The sequence below is a fragment of the Balaenoptera borealis genome (genome assembly GCF_965194805.1).
Source record: "Balaenoptera borealis genome assembly, chromosome: 5".
NCBI classification, from domain to species: domain Eukaryota; kingdom Metazoa; phylum Chordata; class Mammalia; order Artiodactyla; family Balaenopteridae; genus Balaenoptera; species Balaenoptera borealis.
This window is the reverse complement of record NC_138862.1, coordinates 50,406,297-50,430,183: the sequence shown is the minus strand read 5'-3', so window position 1 is coordinate 50,430,183 and position 23,887 is coordinate 50,406,297. Positions and strand designations below refer to the sequence as shown.

The window sequence follows — 23,887 nt, the reverse complement described above, 5'->3', positions numbered from 1 at the left end:
TAAAGGAAACAGAATGGTGAGCCAGAACAAATATGGGTACACTTATGGAAATTTGTTGTATAATTGAGGTGTCATTATGCATCAATGGGATTGATTCAAGAAGTTATTTGGGAATAATGCATGTTTCCTATAGGGAAACAATAAACTTAGATTCCTATGCCAAGCACAGCAGAATTCACAATCCACAAAAGAAGAACTCAGAATGTCCAAAAGACATTTGAAAAGATGTTTATCCTTACCTACCATCAAGGAAATAAATAAAAACAAAAATAAAATCCATTTCACATGAATCAGATTGGCAAAATTTGAGAGGTTTGATAATACTCAGTTGGGCAAGGATAAAGAAAAAATGGAAATTCTTAAACAGTGGTAGGAACATAAATTAGTACACTCACTATGGAGAGCAATTCAAGATAATCTAATAAGATTGGAAACATATAAACCCTATAAGCTAACAATTCCATATCTAATACACTATTGAGGAAACACTCCCACAAAAGAACCAAAATATATACATGAAACATTCTTTGGAACGTTGTTAGTAATAGTAAAAAATGGAAAACAAAACGTTCATCAGTTGTTTTCTTTCTGATCCTCCTATGTGCTGGCACTATACTGAAGTATTGGTAAATTATTTGATTCACATAGCAACTCCATGATCTAGATACTATTATAATCCCTATTTTGTAGATGAGAAAACTGAGGCAACTAAGAGAGGTTAAGTAACTTCCCAAAGATGCCACAGCAATAAATGGTACAGCTAGGTTACAAACCCAGATGGTGTGGCTCCAGAGTCTACGCTTTCTCTGAAGCACTAAAGTATGCTGTTTTTCATGCATTGGAGAATCAAATAATATATGCTATAAAATAGTATATATTATCAAGAACAGATCTTGAAGGGACTTCCCCGGTGGTCCAGTGGTTAAGAATCCGCCTTCCAATGCAGAGGACGTGGTTCGATCCCTGGTCAGGGAACTAAGATCCCACATGCTGTGGGGCAGCTAAGCCCGCGCACCACAGCTACTGAGCCCATGCGCCACAACTAGAGAGAAGTCCCGCTCCGCAACGAAAATTATCCCATATGCCACAACTAAGACCCAACGTAGCCAAATATAAAAATAAATAAATAAATATTAAAAAGAAAAAGAACAGATCTTGAAAACTATAGTGAGGAGGGGGAAAGCAAGTTTCAGGATACTATATACACTTTGATAGCATCTGTGCAAGTTTTAAAAGTTGTAGGCACACAATATTATATTTTTTCATTCACATATGTGTACATTCCTGTATGTGACTGGAAGAATTCATAATAAATGTATGAAGTGGCTGATTCTGGGGAGACGGGAATGGAAATAAGACTAAAGATAGGCGACTAGAGGCTTTCAAGTTTATATTTAAAGTTGGATTAAAGAAAACCTTTAATGCTCTGTGTGTGTGTGTGTGTGTGTGTGTGTGTGTGTGTGCGCGTGCACGTGCGGAAACTCCAATGAAGACTGAAACTCCAAGAGGTGTGGCTTATTCAAGGACACAGAAAATACCAGAATTAGAAATCAAACTCAAGGTATAGTTTTACATTCTAAGTGTTTTCTCTTTTTAAACTTTGCCTAACCAGATATTTGCTACATACACATAAGCTGCCCAAAAACAATTTAAAAAGGAGATTACTTATAGTGAAATATAATCTATCTTTACCCCCAAATTTTCCCTATTATTAATTTATCTATTAACTCATGCACAATATTTATTGAACTACTGTTTTGTACAAGTCATTTTGTTTAGGTACTAGATGTAGGTTGACATTCTAGTGAAGTATGAACTCATGACCCCTGGTTTACAAAACCAGGGCTCCAACCACGATCAGCAAAAAAGAGGTTGTAAAGCTAATAACTGTTCATTGTTTGAGCTTCTGGAAGAAAATCTTTCTAAATCTGACAAGGAGTTATCTTTACACATCATTCTTATTCATGGTGTAATAATAATTTCAAGCATTATTATTGTTATTATTCTCTGTAATTATATAATAATCATGACAGCTCATTTCTAACTCTCCAGAGAGAAGAGGAAAAATCTGTAGGGAAGATGATGAGAGAGATTAGACCAAATGGTCTTGATAAATTTTCTATTGTAATTTTAAACAAAGCCCTAGACACCATCTGACTAATTGCAGATATTTCTAGAAAGCTTGAAGGTCTCCAAATAATTAGGTTGGGAAGAGGGGGAAATCAGTTAGGAAGCTGATATCTCCCTGGACACTGCTACAAACTGGCACTGGCCTGCAGGCCGGGGTGGTGCTGGCTGTGTGAGCCCATCTCGGAGGCTAATTCGGTCTCAGAAGCAATGGCGTGTCTATGCAATTTGGGAAAGCATTTTGGCCGTGAGAAGAATTTCAAAGCAAAGGTTCAAAGAGAAAAGAAAGAGGAAACTTGAAATTAAATTTAAACTGTATTTGTTATAAGCTGAACAAACAACAATTTTATGTGCACTAACCAAAATGCTGTCATTCTTCATCAGTAGCTGTTACATTCAAATCCCTTTGCTAAAGAGCAAAGAAGTGTCCGGGGGACTGGTAAATCTTGATTTGCTTCATTCAGTCTGCTGAAAACAAAACAAAACTTGATAAAGGCATCTTATGACGATCTGGCTATCATTATTATTCTCATACAACACAACTAATCTGATACAGTGAAAGGAACATTAATAGAATTGTTTTTAAATTTAAGAAAAAGATAATGATAACGCTCGCGAGATCTCAGACCACCGGACCCGAAAGGTTCTTAGGAAGTTGAAGGGCCTGGAGGAGGCCCGGGAACAAATGGCCGCAGCTGGACCAACCATGCTGCTACGAGAGGACAATGGCTGTTGCAGCCGGCGTCAAAGCAGCTCCAGCGCAGGGGACTCAGATGGGGAGCGCGCGGACTCGCCGGCTACGCGCGCGCGCTAGGCAGCAGCTGGAGGCGCTGCTCAACAAGACTATGCGCATTCGCATGACAGATGGGCGGACACTGGTCGGTTGCTTCCTCTGCACCAACCGCGACTGCAATGTTATCCTGGCCTCGGCGCAGGAGTTCCTCAAGCCGTCGGATTCCTTCTCTGCCGGGGAACCCCGTGTGCTGGGCCTGGCCATGGTACCTGGACACCACATCCACATGGTTTTTATCGAGGTGCAGAGAGAGAGCCTGGCGGGGCCTCCCTATCTCTGAACACGATCGTGCATGCCTTTCAGACTTCATTAAATCTGTAACCGAAAAAAAAAAAAAAAAAAGAAAGAAAAAGATAATGATAAATATCAATGTTGGCAGCAGAAAGGCTATGTTTTAGCTGTAAGATATAAAGGGAAAAAAGTTATTCCTTGCCGACGGTCTTCATTTCTGTATTTAAACACTGAATTTCTTGCATAGATCCATTTCTTCCTGATGGGAATATTGATAATAGCTTTTGCAACAACCACAGCAGAGTGACATAGAAATCCATGCGTCACTCCAATCTGTGCCTCTGTCATCACATGGCCTTCTTTCTTCTGAGCGTGTCTGTATGTCTCCAAATCTCCCTCTCTTTTAAGAACACTGGTCATTGCATTTAGGGCCCGCCCTAATCTAGGATGGCCTCATCTTAACTTGACTACATCTGCAAAGACCCTATTTCCAAGTAAGGGCATATCTGCAGGTACCAGGGATTAGGATTTGAGCATATCATTTTAGAGAATGCAATTCAACCAATTAAAAATAGGTTAAATGCATATTTGAATTCTCTAAACCTGGAAGGCAGGAACAGATGAGGGAAATGGCCTTCAGAGCAGTAGCTATCAATTCAATTTTTAAATGTAATCCTCAGGTTGCAGGGAAGGAAATCTCTCTGTATGATTATGCAGAGCAAGAATAGACGTGCAATCCCATGAATGCTGACATCCTACATATAAGAAAGGTAAAAAGGAGTATATGCATCCAAGTCAAGCAGCTAGGCACTAGCAGGTCATGAAATATTACACTTTAGACTCTGGAAATAAGGCAGTGGATGGCAGTGGGGAACAGGAAGGAAGTGTGTTATGCCCATTTCACAGAAAAAGAAACTGAGGACCAGAAAGTTTACATAAACTGACCAAAGTCAAGCAGCTAAGAAGTAGCAGGATTGGGATTCAAAACCTTTCAGTCTGGGCCCAGAGTTCTTAAGTTTTTCATCATTATATTCCTTCTTAAAGAAATGGTTCAATGGAAATTGTTCTAGTTCTGCATGGGAATATCATATCAGATATTCCTTGTAAGCTGATACACACAAGTGCCTTTACCTGGACCTTCCCTGGGCAACTAATTTCCCAGAAAATCTCTTGGAAGTGCTATCATACTTGAAGTTCAATATTCCTGTTCCTGGATATTTCTTTGTACCAGAGATGAAGCTGATGAATTCCTTCAGATAATGTTGTAAATATCTGGGCACAATTCTACTTCAGACAAGACAACTTACTTGCATTTCCCCCAAAGTCCATGATCCACAGATCACTGTGCCTTGCGTAAGCTGTCCATTTCTGTTGTAAGGATTCATTGCCCTTTTCTTCCCAGCTGTCTTGGCCACCTGTTATTTAGAATTCCAACCTACATTTTAAGTGTTACTCCCACATAGATTCATTTCCTTATCCCTCTCCACCACCCAGACTGAGTTTAATTCTCCTCTCCTGTAGCTGTTTGGGATCTACAGCAGTGGGCACTCTTACCAACCAAGCATAATTCACACCTTCCTTCTTCTTAACAGAACCTGGAAATTATTCAAGTAGCCAACCCCATCCACAAATCTAGGTACTTAGAGAAAGCTAACCCACCTCCAACTTGAAGGATGCCCTTCATTTTTGTTAAAACATCATTGTATCAGTAAGGTATTGCCAACCACAAATTTCAGTAGTTTAAAGCTATTGCAGTTTGTTAATGATCATGATTATGTGGGTTGGCTACTATAATCTTCTTGTCTATGCCAGCTCAGCTGGAGCTGGATCTAGAATGACCTCAGATGGATGGTCTTCAGCCTCAGTTGGGACCTTAGCTAAAATGGTTTGGAAAGCTGAGAGCTCTATCTCCCCTTGGGCTCTCATCCTCCAGCAGGCAAAACTAGGCTTCTTCACTTGGTGGTAAAGGATTCCCTAGCAGAAAGAGAGGGCAAACCCCAATGCACAAGCATTTTCAAGCCTTTGCCTTTTTCACAATTGTTAATGCCTGTTAGCCAAAGCAAATCACACGGCCAAGCCTCTACTCAAAAGATGGAGAGAGAGATTCTACTCCTGAAGCAGCAAAGTCACATTGCAAAGGGGTGAGCATACCTGAAAGGGAAGAGTTGCAATCAACTTTGTCAATAAGACCTGAAGTGATCACCTTATTTAAAATTACAATTTAGCCCCACCCAAGCACTACTGATCCCCTTTAACCTGCTCTTGTTTCCATAGTATATGTCACATTCTAACATGCTGTGTTATTTACTTATTATGTCTATTGTTTTTCTGTCTTCTCCTTTAAAATACATGCTCCCAAGGTAGAAATCTTCATTCACTAATTGATCTACTTAGAAGACTATCTGACACAGAGTAGTGGCTCAAGATATATTATTTGAATGAAAGTGTGAAAGGCCCATCAATAACCCAAGGCCAATGAGAACCTCATATTCAGCCAGAGAAAGTATCTCATTCACATCAAAGGGAATGCAGTTAGAAAATCTCCAGCAGTGGGGAGGGCCTAGGTTGGAATGGTCCCTGATGTATCCATTAAAACTGTTCTAAGAGTTAAAATTCCATCTTAGAAAATAAATATAACAAAATAACAGCAATAATCTGAGACTCTGGTAGCAATTTGTGACAGTATTAGCCAAATAATAACTTTCTTGCCTCTTTGAGTTAGAAGCATAAGTCAGTGGAAGAGGCCAATCAGCTCCTCCTCCACCGACCCATTAGGCCATGGCTAACAGGCAACAGAAGTGAGCTGAAAAGAGGAGCTGGAACTCAAATGAAGTTTGAAGTTTTAATTATCACATGAAATGAGACCTATATATTACTGGCCAGAGAACTTGACTATCTGAAAGTAGTCAGAAGAGTCATGGGGCTTCGCCAAAATTATATCCAAGAAAAGGGGAAATACTGGCCCTATTGAACAAATTAAAATAACAGTGTGGGAGCATGGTGGGGAATAAAAGCGCTTAATGATCACATCCAACAAGCCATACTTGTCAAACGTAATGGTTACATGGCCTTTCCAATAGTGAGAGATGCAGTTGCAAAATGCCTGATTCATTCCTTGTTCATAGGAAGGCCTCCTACATGGAAGAAAGGAATGCTTATCAGAGACATGAAATAAGAGAGCTAACATTTATTGAATATATGCAAGGAACAGGAGCAGGGCAGGAATTATTTTATAAAATCTTTCCCAAATGCTATAAACTAAGTATTATTATCATCATTTTATATATGAGGAAATCAAAGCACAGAAAAATTAATGTGTAGTCAGACAGAAAGTAGAAGAGCTTGGCTTGACACTGGGTTCTTGCCGACTCTAAATGCCATGCTCTTCCATTAGAAGCCACTGCCTTCCACCTTGAAGCAGAATCAGATATAAATCCTCTATTCAATTAGTTTATAATCTTATAATATCAGAAGACCCTGGAGAGTGTCCATAAATCACTACCAGACAAGGCCTTAAGTGCTTTAGGAGATGCACTGGAAAGTCAGAAGAGGAAGAAATGACTTCCAGCTGAGGACCAGGGAAAACTTCCCAGCAGAAATGGAATTTTAACTTCACATCATAATTATGACAGAACCAAATCTCTGGTTGGTTTTCCCTGCCTTCTTTCTTATCTTTGAGAATATTATGGGTCTTATTTACATTTTTCCAAATTTTTAAATAATCAACTAAACTGAAAGTAACTTAGACCCACTCTTCTCTCTTTTCCTTTCTAAATATATCTTCCTTTTTTTCACACACATGCACAAAATTGAAATTAAAAAAAACAGAGGATAGATTCCCTACCTCCATTCTTTGTATATATGACACATACACTCTTAAAGCAGTCTGGTCTCCCACTACTATTAGAAAAATCTAAAATCAAGTCTAAGCACCCAAATCATTATAAATTTTATTAATGTTTACATATGCTTTGACAAATATAATTATTATTTCTAGCATTTTTCTCATTCTGAATTTCTAAGTTGTTTATCATGCTAAATTGGCAATATCAATTATATCCCTTTGAAGCTAGAGAAAAGAGCAAATATGCAATAAGCATCACTGTACATATCATAAACTATGATATTCCAAGCCCTAATGTCAAAAAGGGTGTAGTTAAACTTGAAACTTGAAAGTATTAAAAATTATAGAGTAGAAAAGTACTTAATTTTGCCTAAAAATACATATTTAGAAGTTATAAATGACAATAATAATTTTTATAATTATACACTCTAGCATCATAAATTAATATATAAGGATAATGGTACAAATTTATGTCACATCATAAATGGCTATTTGTAACTTGCATACCTTTTCATTAACCAAGAATTTCAGAGCCCGCTATGGAATAATAGACCAAAGATCTGATCCATATATCTGATCCAACATAAAATCCAAAATTCTGTTTAACCAACCTAATTCTTCTCAAGAGACTAATCTAGGTCTTAAGTTGAACCCAAACAGCAGTGAGAATCAGATGACTCCAACACTTTAACTCTACCCAATTTGGACACAGTCATAAAATGTGATTTATGAATCACATAAATGAAAATTTACCTCTTCAATCAGATTAATGATGAAATAGAAGGAAATAAGGAAAACATTTGTTTTGACAGTTAGTAAGTACCAGGTCCTTTCCATATATTATTTCATTAAAATAGTACACAATAGAGCTGGGCTTTGAACACATAATCTGTTCCCAGAGTCAGGCAATTCACCACTAGACTAGGTCTTATACTAGGTGATAGATAAGCTTTATACCAATAAAATTATTGATTCCACAGTATTGCAAGATTTTGGAATTGCTATTTTACTATGTGTAACAGTTTGAAAATGTGCAGAAAAAGGTCGTTTGAACCACGGGTGTTGCTTCACCCTAGATCCCTTTGAAAACTCCAATACATATTTAAGAGCCCTTCTCATAGTTCAAGTTTGAGCAGTTGCCTTAATCCATCTAGTGATGAAACCAGTCTTTTTCCCCTCAGTTTCCCTGTTCTTGTTCTTTTGTGGATCCACAATTAGCAACGTAAGACTGAGAAGCATGTGATGCCCAAAGTCCACAAAAACACATTGCTCACTGCAACCATATGGCCCCAACTCAAGCACAGGCTGACGTCATGTCTTGTCAGTATCCTGTTCATGGCCATTGGTGACTTCCTCTCTCCATCTATGTCGCCACTTCTAGGGGTTCAAACTTTACCTAGTAGGGCACTCATGAAGGGTCCTGCCACAGGTCGTGTATGCCACATGCCATTTCAATAAAGTCACTACCCGACTGTGCACTGGTTTCAGGGCTGCCAGCACTGCTGCTGGAGTGGCTTTTGCTGTCACTCTGCTTAACTCATCCATCATCCAGCATTGGTCTATGATACCCCAACTGCATCCTCCTACTTGTCCCCAAATGGACTCCTGTAGTAATTTCTCTGTGGTGCAGAACCAGGAATGAAAGTGCTGGGCCATAGTTTATATGCATATATAATTTGATGAATAACTACCAGGGTGCTTCCCAGAATAGCTGCATCAGTCCTTCCAGAAACACATGAAAATCCTTACTGGCTATTTTATTCTCACGACGGTTGAAACTAATCTAAGATCTATATTTATGGGTTTTCCCCTTACATTTCCTTTATTAGTTTCTTAAATATAAAATACTAGTATCTTGCAGGTTTCACATCATTTTGGTCTTCCTCCCCGCCTCCCACCTCCAACACAACATTGATGGTATTTAGAATTTATTTTCCTCAATCTGAGCTTTTTAATATAACCAAGATATCCCCTAGGTTTTTGGCCACCATTACTTCATGTATCTCTTGTAGCACCCTTGTGCTTTTATGTATCTTTTTATTTTAGTACATTCTCCAAGAGTTTTTCAAAGTGGGTTTCCATCTGGTCAATATTTTGAGGCCTGACTGGATATAATGCTCTTGTTTCTACCATGTAATTATGGTGTTAAGAAGTCTGATATCAATGTAAACATTTTTCCTTGTTAGGTGATATGCTTATTCTCTTTGGAAGCATTTTCCCTTGGTCTTCGATGTTCTAGAATTTAATTACAATAAAGCTAGGTAATAATAATAGCTAATACTAAAATAGCAGTTATGTACAAGGCACTATTCTAAGGGCTTTACACATATGTTAATTCACTTAATCCTCATATTAGTTTTTTAAGATAGTAAGAAACATTCTACTATCCTCATTTTATTGGTGGGTAAACTGAGATACAGATGGTTTACCTTCAAATAAGAGGTCTGTCATTTTTTTAACTCTGGGATAAGTAAATATTCTTTATTTCTTCAAATATATCTTCCCTTTGTCCCCCACTATGACCACCAGCATCTTTCTTCTGTATATTAATATTAATAATATTATTAACTGCATATTAGCACTTTTATTTCTTGTCTTCAAACCCCATAGTTTATTGCTATAATTTCTCTTTTTATTTCTTTCTGTTACCTTCTGAGAGTGTTCAGTCTGATCTTCTGGCAAACAGATTATTTCTTCACCTGCATCATTTGGATTATTTATCTTATTTATTCTGTTCTTTATTTCAACTATTATATTTTTCATATTTACTGTTTTCATTTGGTTCTTTTTTATGACTTCTCCAACATTTTATTAACATCTTTCTCATCTTAGTATTTCTTTTATTTATTTATTTTTTTGTAATAACTTTTTTTTTTCATAACTTTTTTTTTAACATCTTTATTGGAGTATAATTGCATTACAACAGTGTGTTAGTTTCTGCTTTATAACAAAGTGAATGAGCTATAGTTATACATATATCCCCATATCTCCTCACTCTTCTGTCTCCCTCCCACCCTCCCTACCACACCCCTCTAGGTGGTCACAAAGCACCAAGCTGATTTCCCTGTGCTATGCGGCTGCTTCCCACTATCTCTGAGTATTTCAATTAAACTTATTTTAAATTCTTAGTCCATCTGTTCTAAGAATTCTGTTTCATATGATATTAGTTTGTCACCTTTCTGTTACAGGTTGTTCTTCCCAATATCTAGTTGTTGTTGTTGTTGTTTGGATCTGACATTATTAACTATTTCTTCAATTACAAGGCTCCACAGCTTATTCAGTACACTAGTGTTCTAATATCTTAAAACAAGCAAACAAAAAACAAAAAAAGAAACCTCATAAAGCTTCCAAATGACTTAGATTGCTTCTGACAGGCAGAAAAGAAATTCTCACATTTTAAATTTGTTTGGGGAAACTGCAAAGGTCTCACCACCACCTTAGCTATTATAAGTGGAAGTTCAGGATAATCTAAATTCAGAATTTCTTCTTCCAAAACATTCTTACTGTTAATGAATTACGCAGATATTACACCTTTTGTGCCTTTCCCATTCAAAAGAAGAAAAGCTGTTCTTTTTATCTGGAGCAGAGTCTGTGATTATGGACCAACTAATTAACTTGTCTAATGTGGAAAGGATGATGTAATTTTCACTTCTAGCTTTTCTCTCTTCCATATGGACAGGTTGCCGCTTATAAACGCTGTGACTACTGTTGGACAAAAGCCTGTCCTAAGAACTTGCTTTAAGCTCATTTTTATACCCACCATTCAGCAACCTTAGCAACAGAGAAAAAATTTAAAAGCCAGCCAAACTAAGTTACCAAGTTGAATTTTCACATATTCTCATTTATAAAAGGCAGGATTTTCTTTCAGCATTTTCTGAGCTTCCTTTTAGACTTTAATATTTTAAAAATATATCACTGTCACTTAATAAAGCAAACCATGGCATGGGAAACAGACACTATCTATGCTTTCTTACCACAGTGTGCATGGCAAAACCACAGGAGGAAACCAAACCTTCAGAACACTCCAGCTTCTGTAAAGGGAGAGGAAGGAGGGGGTGGTTTCTTACTCTGCCATTTTAGTTAGAAGCTTATTTCTCTCTTGCAAAAGGATAATTCCTGGTGTTTTATTGACTAGCTATTACTTTTCATCAAAGTATAGAATCAAATTTAAAAAACTGCTTAGTGATACTTGGCTTAAAAACAAAACCCTAAGCAATAAACATTTGAACATTTTTACAGAGAAAGAAAAAGACAACAGCATGCTTCTAATTGATCCAAAAGAAATTTGTTCAAGCCAGATATGGATAGACACATACACTTCATCTAAAAAAATAATAGCAACTACATTAATATTGATAAAAATAATAAATTGCATTCCAAGGAGAAAAGCATAGATGACAAAAACACACCTGTGATATATAGCCCGAGAACTCACAATTTAGATCCAGGAGTACAAGGGATGTTGGCTGATTTATAAAATGCCTTACTGCTTTGGGTTCAAGTGCCAGTAAGTACCATCAGTACCATCATCCTTAATATACGCTTTTTAAGATATCTAAATAGCTGATGCAATATTTCATTTATGACCATCCTGAGGAGAGTTTCTTTGCGCAGTCTATAGACTCAGAGAAGGGAAGAAGCCTGGTCAGGTGGTTAAATGCACATCGGAAACTTGCAGTATTTATGACACTGCCTATATCTATAGTGTGACCTTGAGGAACTGCCATGAAACCTCAGGACCTAGAATAGACCTTAAAGATGTCTAATCCAGCCCCTCCAAGGTCATGCTCTCTCCTCTGGGAATAGTTCTAAGGCTTTGCTCACACCTTCTATATCACACTTGGCAGATAATAATAATAATAGCCAACATTATTGTCTTAAAATATGTCAAGCACTGTTCTAAATGCTTTACATGAATCAGCTTATTTAATCCTCAGCATAGGCCAATGAGAAAGGTACTGTTTATGTTCTTATTTTTCTAGACAAGAAAGTTGATACCTAAATGTTTTAAGTTACTTATCCAAATTTACACACTAACACCAGAGCCTGCACTTAACATTTTAACATTTAGAGTTTATCATTTTAGCTACATATTGGTGCCGTATCAAACTCTGTTTCTAAGACTTAAGCTCCTTGAGGGCACAGACATTATCTTTTACTTTTGAAATACTCCATGCATTTAACACAGTGTTTGGTAGGCAGACAAAAGTACTGTTTAACAAGCTATAGTCATCAAAACAGTATGGTACTGGCACAAAAATAGAAATATAGATCAATGAAACAGGATAGAAAGCCCAGAAATACACCTATGCACTATGGTCAATTAATCTACGACAAAGGAGGCACGACAATACAATGGAGGAAAGACAGTTTCTTCAATAAATGGTGCTGGAAAAACTGGACAGCTACATGTAAAAGAATGAAATTAAAACACTCTTTAACACCATACACAAAAATAAACTCAAAATGGATTAAAGACCTAAATGTGAGACCTTACACTATGAAACTCTTAGAGGAAAACATAGGCAGAACACTCTCTGACATAAATCGCAGCAATATCTTTTTCATTTTATAGAAGGTGAATGCAACAGCTAATTTTCTATCCCACTAGATCTTTCTCCCATTTTCTATTCTGTCCTGGGCCCTCAGGAAGCCGACCTCTATAGACTGTTTCACGCAGGTCCCTTTGCTCTCTGGATTCTCATGGGGTCTGGCCAATGGAGAGGGCAGCAGGAGACTTGAAGGGTGGGAGAGAGAAAGATCCAAGTTCTTTTCCTGCCTCCATCACTTCTGCTCAGGGGGTTGGCAGTGGCTGCCTTGCTCAGTGGAAAGTCACAGCATCTGTCAGGCAGCTATAGCTACAGCTATAGGTCTTCTGGGGTCCTCAGAGCTACTCCCTCCCCTTGCCCTTCAGACCTACTGGTGATAATCCAGCCCTTGTTAGCCCAGAGGTGAAGCATCATCCCTTTCTGGTTTTCCTTAACCTTTCCCACGACGTTCAAATGAGTACCTTTGTTAAATTCTCTTTAATTACTCTGTTTGTGCATGCCATCTGTTTTCTGCCAGAAACCTGACTGATAAATGAAAATAAAGCTTAGAAAAATTAAGCAATTTGCCAATGATCGCAATGATCATTATAATTGATGCAAACTTTGGCAAATTATTTAATTAATCCATGCCTCGACTTCTCATCTGTAAAAGAGGGATGATAATACTTACTTCATAGATTTGTTACCAAGTACCTGGCACGTGGTAAGTACTTAATCAATTCCTATTAGAATCTGGTGCTAGGAACTTGGATTCATTGTCATTTTTCAAAGAATTTGAACCTTGTAGAAACAAAGAAAAAAGCAAATAAAACAGTATAATTCAATCTAGTCTCAATTTAATTCAGAATTAACAGTGCTAGACTGACTTGCCTCTTCTACTACGAATATTGCTTAGATGTTTAGGGAATGCTCAGGCATTTTCATATTGACCCCAAAATATATAAATTTAAATCTGCTATCCCGCAGACACATGTAATATATGGTCCAATGTGGAAAACAGTAAACTAGTTAACCATTTTAACATACTAATATCCACATTGAGTGCTGTGGATAAAGAGAAACTGACCATATTGACTACATTGGCAAGGAATTATAGCATATTGGCAATAAACTGGTCCTAAGAAATCATTAGGTTATTCCCCTCTCATTCTGGAGGTGAGAAAACTGAGGCTCAGAAAGACAAAACCAGATACACAGAGTTGCACAATTGGTCAGTGACTACTTAGGTATAAGAATCAGACCTCTTAACTGCTAAACACTGAAAATGTTGATCTAAAAGTGTTGACCCCTTCAAGATGTTCACATAAATATTAGTGTAAATGTTTTAAATCCATTTCTTTTTATATCTTCTTTCATTTAAATATTTATACTTTCACCCAGGTAAATAGTTTCATGAAATAATATTTGACATTATAATGAATATGACTCATAAGAATATCTAAAATATAAGACAAGTAACCGTGATCCAAAGAAATACAAAAAATTCAAATTTACAAAAGAAAACCTTTAAATAAGAGTTCCTATTCTTTGGGATTTCATAGGCCAATAATTTTGTTTAATACTGCGCTATGCATCTACTGGAATGGCCAAACTCTGGAACACTGACAACACCAAATGCTGGCAAGGATGTGAAGCAATAGGAACTCCTCTTCACTGATGATGGGAATAAAAAATTTGGAACATTTTGGAATATAGTTTACCAATTTCTTATAAAACTAAACATACCACTACCATACGATCTACCAATTACACACCTTGATATTTACCCAATAGAGTTGAAAATTTATGTCCACACAAAAACCTGTACATGGATGTTTGCAGCAGCTTTATTCATCATTGCCAAAACTTGGAAGTACCCAAGATGTTCTTCAGTAGGTGAATGGATAAACTGTGGTGTATCCAGACAATGGAATGTTATATAACACTAAAAAGAAATAAGCCAGCAAGTCATGAAAAGACATGGAGGAACCTTAAGTGCTTCTTGCTAAGTGAAAGAAGCCAATCTGAAAAGGTTACATACCATGTGATCCCAACTATATGATATTCTGGAAAAGGCAAAACTATGGAGACAATAAAAAGACCAGCAGTTGCCAGAAGTTGGGACTGGGGTTGTGGGGAGGGATGAATAGGCAGAGAACAGAGGATTTTTAGGGCAGTGAAAATACTCTGTGTGATACCACAATGATGCATACATGTCATTATATATTTGTCCAAACCCACAGAATGTACAACACCAAGAGTGAACAGTCATGTAAACTATGGGTTTTGGGTGATTATCATATATATATATGTGTGTGTGTGTGTGTGTGTGTGTGTGTGTGTGTGTGTAATATTTAATCAATAAAACAGCAGAAATTGTCCTTTTACAAGAGAGAAATAAGCTATTAAAATGACAGAGTAAAAAAGCAGGCCCACCCTGACCCTTATCAGCTAGGATTTATATATTTTATAAAAGAAAGCCATGTACAATATCTCCCAAATAAGCGTGTAATAATATCAGAATAGGACAATTATCCCCTGCCCCCACGTCACAGGATAGAACAATTTCAAGTACTAGCTATTAAAAATTACTGCTGTAGAACACTGATATTCAGCATTAAGTGGAGAGTTTATATATAACCATAAACTAAAAATCCCAGAATGATTTTGATTGGACCCACTTATCACACTCACATTTGAATATTTGAGGGATCTGTTGTTTGCCACAGGTGTCTAGTTTTCTGGGCTGTCCTGGAATGAAATGGAAAGCTCTGCTTCAGGCCTCTCCACTTCTTATCCACAGACAGAACTACACAGAATCCCAGAGATTTTATCCCAGAGACATACTCTTTTCCTACTGAACAACTATTTTTGTTCAACCATTACCAACCAGTCTCTCAGGTGTTTGAAAAAAACATACCTTTAACTGTTGCTATCCAATGACCTGGGCAAATGAAATCATCCTACTTTACTTAATTAGCTTTAACCAAATTTTGCTTCCCTGTCAATAAACTTTGTCAATACTGCAATTCACAGAGGAATAGAAAGAAACTAATTTAGCTGTAAACCGCCATTCTTTCCTTCTTTTCCAAATTATTTTTCTTTTGTTTCCAAAGAGTTCTTTCCTATCACAGTTGGGACAAAGGCATTTTTGCCCTCTCAAATCTTCATCTTTCCAGAATATATTCTTATAGATATTTATTATCAAAGTTCCATAATCAAGGACATAATCAAGAGAGAATAAACGAGAGACAACATTGGGTAGAAGTGCCATGGGAAGTGACTCCTGTCCTGAGGATATGTATATGATACTTCAGAGAGTGTTAAGGTGGACCACAGCATCTTAGCATCATAATACAAGAGCCACCTAGGCTACCTCTTTGACAGTATTCCCTACCACTCTCACACTAACTCATCCACATCTCCATTCTCTGGCCCCCTTGTTGCGCCTGTAGAATAACAAGCATGCTTAAGGGTATCATGTCTACTCTTCCCTCTGTTTGGAACACACTTTTCCCCACAGAGCTGCAAGATTTATTCCCTTACTTTACTTGGGTTTTGACTGTCATTTCAGATGATACTACCTAAAAATAGCACCTGCCCATCATGCTCTATTTCCTCTGCTTTGCATTTCTTTTAAAAATGTACTATCTGAAATTATAAGAATATTATCTTATTTGTTTATTGCTCTCATTTCTACTACACCGTAAGACCTGGGAGGGTGCAGACATTGTTGATTTTGTTTTTCACTATATTTTCTGTTCCTGGAGAAGTACCTGGAATATAGTATATACTTTGTAAGTTTTTGTTGACTGACAGGGTGAATGAGTGAATAAGTGATTCATACCAACCTTCCAGTTTGAGATTTCATTTGCATTGTTCAGAACTGGATTGTTTTCTCTTTTACCCATTCCTTTAACAGCTTTAGGAAAGAGAACACAATTATATCCTTATATAAGGAATATTTCCTAGATATAAAACAAGTCAATGAACCAAATTCTCTTCATCTCCCAGACCTCAACAGAGCATTTCAATGCCTCCTCAGATCACTAAAAAGGTGAATCTTTGTGTTGGGTAAGTTCTTAGGTGGAAGAAATACATGCTAGTGCAGAGGAAGATGATAATACATGACTCTGTCCTCTTTCAAGAATCTTTATGTTCTGCCTCGTGGTCAAAAGGCAGTGGGCTTCTGGCAATCAATTTTCTTATGGATTTCAGGAACTCCATTTTAGCCCTAAAAGTCACATGGTGTCACAGCATAAAGAGCTGAAACATCAAAAACCTCTAACACCATACACAAAAATAAACTCAAAATGGATTAAAGACCTAAATGTAAGACCAGATACTATAAACTCTTAGAGGAAAACATAGGCAGAACACTCTTTGACATAAATCACAGCAATATCTTTTTGGATCCACCTCCTAGAGTAATGAAAATTTAAAACAAAAATAAATAAGTGGGATATAATTAAACTTAAAATTTTGCACAGCAAAGGAAACCATAAACAAAACGAAAAGACAACTCACAGAATGGGAGAAAATATTTGCAAATGATGTGACTGACAAGGGATTAATCTCCAAAATATACAAACACTTCAAGCAGTTCAATATCAAAAAACAAACAACCCAATCAAAAAATGGGCAGAAGATCTAAATAGACATTTCTCCAAAGAAGACATACGGATGGCCAAAAAGCACATGAAAAGATGTTCAACATCACTAATTATTAGAGAAATGCAAATCAAAACTACAATGAAGTATCACCTCACACTGGTCAGAATGGCCATCATCAAAGAGTCTACAAACAATAAATGCTTGAGCGAGTGTGGAGAAATGGGAACCCTCCAACAACTTTTGGTGGGGATGTAAATTGGTGTAGCCACTATGGAGAACAGTGTGGCAGTTCCTTAAAAAACTAAAAATAGAGCTACCATATAATCCAGCAATCCCACTCCTGGGCATATACCTGGAGAAAACCATACTTTGAAAAGATACAGGCATCCCAATGTTCATTGCAACACTATTTACAATAGCCAAGACATGGAAGCAACCTCAGTGTCCACCAACATATGAATGGATAAAGAAGATAAGGCATATATATACAATGGAATATTACTCAGCCATAAAAAAGAATGAAATAATGCCTTTTGCAGCAACAGGGATGGATCAAGAGATTATTATGCTAAGTGAAGTAAGTCAGACAGAGAAAGACAAATATCATATGATATCACTTATATATGGAATCTAAAAAACATGATACAAATGAACTTATTAACAAAACAGAAACAGACTCACAGACTTAGAAAACAAACTTTTGGTTACCAAAGGGGAAAGGGGGTGAGGGGATAAATTATGAGGTTCTCATTAACATATACACACTACTATATATAAAATAGATAATCAACAAGGACCTACTGTATAGCACAGGGAACTCTACTCAATACTCTGTAATAACCTATATGGGAAAAGAATCTGAAAATGAAGAGATATATGTATATGTATAACTAAATTACTTTGCTATACACACCTGAAACTAACACAAAATTGTAAATCAACTATACTCCAATGTAAATAAATAAATACATACATAGAACAAAACAAAAAAGAAATAAAAGAATGCGCTAAAATGAGAGACACATGGCAGGCACTCAGGAAACATTTTCTTTCGGTACAACTTCCTAGAAACCACCTACTCTACACACTATAAATCAGTGATGTTCAAATTGTAGAACTCAGCTCCCTTGGGTTCTGTGGAGATGCCTATGTGTTTGGATGGGGGGTGGTAGTGGGTAATGAGGGGCTGGTGGTGAAAATGAATGCTGAAGGAGAGGACCCATGAATGAGGTCTTCAATCAGAGCAACGCCAATGTTTTCTGTTTTGTTTTGTATTTTGAAATTCTGAATGGAATTCTCTATTTTTTTTATATAGGAAACAGCTTTAGATTTTGTATCTTATTATATAAAAACGCATGAGAATTTTAAAACTCTCTAACCATGCATAAAATATACCTGTAGTTAATTCATTGAGGGAGAGAGATGCAGTGGAGTGCAAACAGAAAGTAATGTTACTCCTTTTAGCTAATTTTTCTTTGAATCTCCTCTTCTGACTTGTTTTCCTCTACCTCTCGATGAGGTTTCAGGCAGATCCTGTAACTCTCCTAGTCATTTTTTTTTTTTTTTTTTAATAAATTTATTTATTTATTTTTGGATGTGTTGGGTCTTAGTTTCTGTGCAAGGGCTTTCTCCAGTTGCGGAGAGCGGGGGCCACTCTTCATCGCGGTGCGCGGGCCTCTCACCGTCGCGGCCTCTCCTGTTGCGGAGCACAAGCTCCAGACGCACAGGCTCAGCAGTTGTGGCTCACGGGCCCAGCCGCTCCGCGGCATGTGGGATCCTCCCGGACCGGGGCACGAACCCGTGTCCCCTGCATTGGCAGGCAGACTCCCAACCACTGCGCCACCAGGGAAGCCCGTCATTTTTATTAGTTAACAAATTATCTCAATATTCAGAGAATTAAAAAGTCTATAGTGCAATCTATGAACAAAATTTCAGCATCTCATTCAATATAAAACTTCCACGTTCCCTGGCTCAGACTGGGAAGACTTCAAGGGGAAGGAGAGTAGGTTTTGTCCATGTCACCTTTTTGTCCCTATTCCCTATATTGTTCTTATACATAGTTGCAGGACATGAGGGTAGAGAACAGTGGTGAGGAGTTGGTAGAAAGAAAAGGGAGATAAGGGGCAGAAGAAGTCTTCCTTGACTAGCATGGTTGTTATTTAGCATGGGTGCCCTGTGGGTGTGGCAGATGTTCAAAGCTGACTCTCTCACAGAGCACTTTGTTTTTTGTTTTTTTCATGGAGCACTTTGGATGATTCTTCAGAGACCCCTGACACTGAAACTCTTCCATGACACAGGGAGTACCTCTTCTGTACCGCCACTTACAAATCTCCCTTTGATACCAGCCTTCACCAGCCCATACCATTCAGATCCCCTCCTTAGAGGATCAATGAATCACCCAAGTGGACCTCTTATTCACGGCACTACTCAAGATGACACCAGTCTTGTCCCTTAAGTGGAATCTACTTCTTTGCCCACCTGAAACATGCAAGTATCCTTTCTCTACCAATGCCTGGGAGTAAAGGCCTTTTCCAACACATCACAGCCTTTCCTGCCAGAGACAACTCCAACAAAATTCTCACTCTCACATATTTTATGAGCCCTTCTGTCCCTTATAATCTGGAACACATGTCCAGCTTTCTGATGGTTTTCTGGTGCACAATCACTTACTTGAGGAGTTGGGGGAAAACCTATCCTCCAACTGGAAACAAGGAGAAAAACCTTTTTAATCTGATAAAAAAATTCTCATTCTCCAATGTTGAAATCTTCTTTTATGTAGCCTGGATATGAATGATGAGTTATAATGGTACATGACTCATCCTTTTCCCAGCTTTAGATCTTCAGCTATAACTAAGAGATATAAATCCCCTGAAATTTCACTGCTCTGAAATTACTACCAGCCGAATGTTGTTGAACATTTCCATAATCAAGATTATAGCAAACACATTATTCTTATCATTGATTTCTTCCCTTGTCTTTTACACCTCTGCCTTTCTCCTCTCTTTCCCACTCACCTGAATAGCCAGTATTGACAACCTGGTGTATGTCCTTCATAACGCATAATCATAACACATAATAATAAGAGTTTCTTTTTACTAACAGTGACCATAATCTTATGCTTATCATTCATTTGCTTATTTGTCTTCTGTTTTTATCATTTAATACTACATCTTGGAAATCTCCCCAAGTCAACTCTCCCAGAGAAAATCTTAAATTTTCCTTAGCTGCATTATTCTATGTTGTGAATTTACAATAATTTATTCAATCATTCTCCTTTTGATGGGCATCCACTTTGTTTTCAGTTTTCATATATCCTAGTGGGTTTTTTTTCTGTAGAACAAATTCCCAGCTGAAGCAATGCTGAGTTGAAGAGTATGCGTATTTTCAATTTTAATACTTGTTGCCAGAATTGTTTCTAAGAAGACTATAATAAATAACATTTCTACTTGCAAAGTAAGAATCTACTCTTTATACGATGACCCTACAAAGAATGTTATCTCTTACAATTTTTCTCATCCTTATAAGTATAAGGAGTATGTCATTTTTTAAAATAAGCTTTTCCTGACTACCAATGAGGCTGGACCTCTGTCAATATGTTTATTGGCTCTCTGGATTTATTCTTTTGTGAACTATCTATTCATGATGTACTTTGTTCATTTTTATATTTTTTCTTGTTGTGATTTTCTTATCAATTTGTAAGAGCTCATTTTACTCAAAATTTGTTGATCTCTCAAATGTACTTTGAATATTTCCCTCAGTCAATCATTTATTACAGACTTTGTTTATGGTATATTTTGCCCTAAAAATATTTTCTAAACATTTATGTGATTAAATATGCCTACTTTTTTGTTTTTGTTTTTGTATTGTCCAGTAGAGAGTTATGTCTTTATTACATAAGCCTTCCAAACTGCTAGGTTATACATAGATTTATATAATTTTTAAATGTTTAAATTACAATACATAATTCACCCCTTGCTTATTTTTTACATGAAGTAAAATCCAAATTTATTTTCTTTCTGAAAGATTGACAATTGTGCTGGAGCTACTGATTAAGCAAAACTGTTATTTACCAAATGAAAAAACTACCTTTATCATATCTTATTTGTCTGGGTTCTATATTCTAATTCACTCCTTATTTTTTTATGTTCCAGTGCCAACATCGTACTGTTTTTACTGCTATGTCTTTAGAGTATATTTTAATAGCTGATAAAGCATGCCTCTCCTCAATGATTTTCTTTTTTGATAATTTTCTAAGCTATTTTCAAACAATTTATTCTTTTATATCTAATTTTTAAAAATATTATCCAGTTTCCAAATAGCATGTTATCTGAAGAAAAGATTCCACCAAAAATATTTGAAAAGTCACTCCAGTTGAATGGGGAGGGTGCTGATTTTATAAAATTAAGTCAATGGTTTCTGCCCTAGTTCTGATGACCAGTGAGCAGAAAGGACACTTCAGAAGTACTGGTGCATGAGGTATCACCTCACACAAGTTAGAATGGGCATCATCAGAAAATCTACAAACAACAAATGCTTGAGAGGATGTGGAGAAAAGGGAACCCTCTTGCACTGTTGGTGGGAATGTAAATTGATACAGCCACTATGGAGAACAGTATGGAGGTTCCTTAAAAAACTAAAAATAGAATTACCATAGGACCCAGTAATCCCACTACTGGGCATATACTCAGAGAAAACCATAATTCAAAAAGACAACATAATTCAAAAAGGCATCCCAATGTTCATTGCAGCACGATTTACAATAGCCAGGTCATGGAAGCAACCTAAATGTCCATTGACAGACGAATGGATAAAGAAGATGTGGTACATATATACAATGGAATATTACTCAGCCATAAAAAGGAACGAAATTGGGTCATTTGTAGAGACATGGATGGATCTAGAGACTGTCATACAGAGTGAAGTAAGTCAGAAGGAGAAAAACAAATATCGTATATTAACACATATATGTGGAACCTAGAAAAATGGTACAGATGAACCGGTTTGCCGGGCAGAAATAGAGACACAGATGTAGAGAACAAACGTATGGACACCAAGGGGGGAAAAGGGCAGGGGTGGTGGTGGTGGTGGGATGAACTGGGAGATTGGGATTGACATATATACACTAATATGTATAAAATAGATAACTAATAAGAATGTACTGTATAAAAAATAAATAAAATAAAATTCAAAAATTAAAAAAAAAGTACTGGTGCATTCCTCCATTTTAACTTAGAAAACCTTAAATTAGTGGATTTCATCAGTAATTCCACAAGTAACTTACTCATTCTGATGCTCACTTTATCTGCTCAGAATTGCCTTCAGAAATTTAAGATGTTTTGGAATCACTTATTGCAAATGAGCCTGAGAACTGAGACTGTACATGGAGAACCTAATTTCTATTCACCTCTAGTTCAAAGACTTTAATTAAATGTGTGTGCGTGCGTGTGTGTGTGTGTGTGTGTGTGTGTGGTAGATGGGGGGGTGGGGAGTAAGGAGTCAGTGGAGCAGAAGGGAAATCAAAGATTGAAGCAGAGGAAAGAACAATAGGAAACAATAGTATGAAAATTGCCTTAATTTTCCTCCTCTATTTGCTTGTGTTAAACAATTCCATACATTTTATTTTGGTAAATACAACTGACATCCCACTTTTCCCTTTTCCCCTAGTGCCACTTGCTCATAAACAGGTCCCAAAGCCCTATAGAAGTCATCTATGAAGACAAGCACTAAATGTTGCTCCTTGACATTTTGTTGTTTTAGGAGTCTAATTCTTTGGAAACAACATTAAGGCAAATAAAGCCATTTAGCTTTTAATCACAGATGATATAAATCATCATGTCAGTTAACTCTAGGGTCCATAAATCTCTAAAAATGTGGATTTATGACATAGGGATGCAATTTACCAGAACTGCCTTTTTAAAATCTTATCAGAAAGATGGACTTTGATAGAACAGATTTTTGCAATTCTGCTGGCAACTGTATCAAAAATTGAGGCTCTCAAGCTCACAGTCTGTTAGCATATTAAGTATCAGCTTCACGTTTTCCCTGTTCAGACTAATTACTTCTTTAATCTGTGATTGCTGACACATATGTGCAGTTGTACAAGTTTAAGAGGAAGGAAGATGATTTTGATACTCTTCAGTTTCATTAGTATATTCTATTTTAATTGTCTTCCTTGCTAAGGCACCATTATTTTATTTGATGATTTAATAAGCAGGAAATCCAACAATAAAATTTAAGTGTTTAAGATAGTTTAAATGTTCAGTGTAACATAACCAAAAGGAGCCAAGTCAAGTGGATCTATTTAAAATACGGCTAATGTTGTTATGGGTGGTAGAGATTGGAGCTAGCTCTGATTTGCCTTGCTTAGCTTGTTCAGACCACCTATCACAGTAAACTTTCAAAATCTGTGCTCTCAAGTTTTGATCACTTACCCTAATCTCATAGCAGGCACGCACACGGAGTCAAGTGCCCTGCAGCTGACTGATACGCTGGTGCATTTTTAGAATGGAACAGAGTGAAGCTGAACCAATGCAGTGGCTAAAATAAGAAACTAATTTCAGTCCATTGTAAAGACAGCCACCCAAATCATCCCCCCAAATAATTCCAACTGTTGGGCTGCAGTACTGAAAACACATATTTGTTCTTTTTTTGGCATGCGTTTTTTATGTACTTCTTAGTCTTTCCCTCCTACTCACTGAGGCTCTCATCATCCTCTTGTTCTGGAGGTTTTGGAGCTGTTATTATATCCAA

General features: G+C 37.0%; 1 pseudogene across 1 annotated transcript; it reads left to right on the top strand.

The window, feature by feature from the left end:
- Positions 1–595: 595 nt before the first annotated feature.
- LOC309628818 (N-alpha-acetyltransferase 38, NatC auxiliary subunit pseudogene) lies at positions 596–21,329 on the top strand (annotated as a pseudogene). Its single transcript has one exon. The product of its transcript is annotated as an N-alpha-acetyltransferase 38, NatC auxiliary subunit pseudogene (transcript).
- The last annotated feature ends 2,558 nt before the right edge of the window (positions 21,330–23,887 follow it).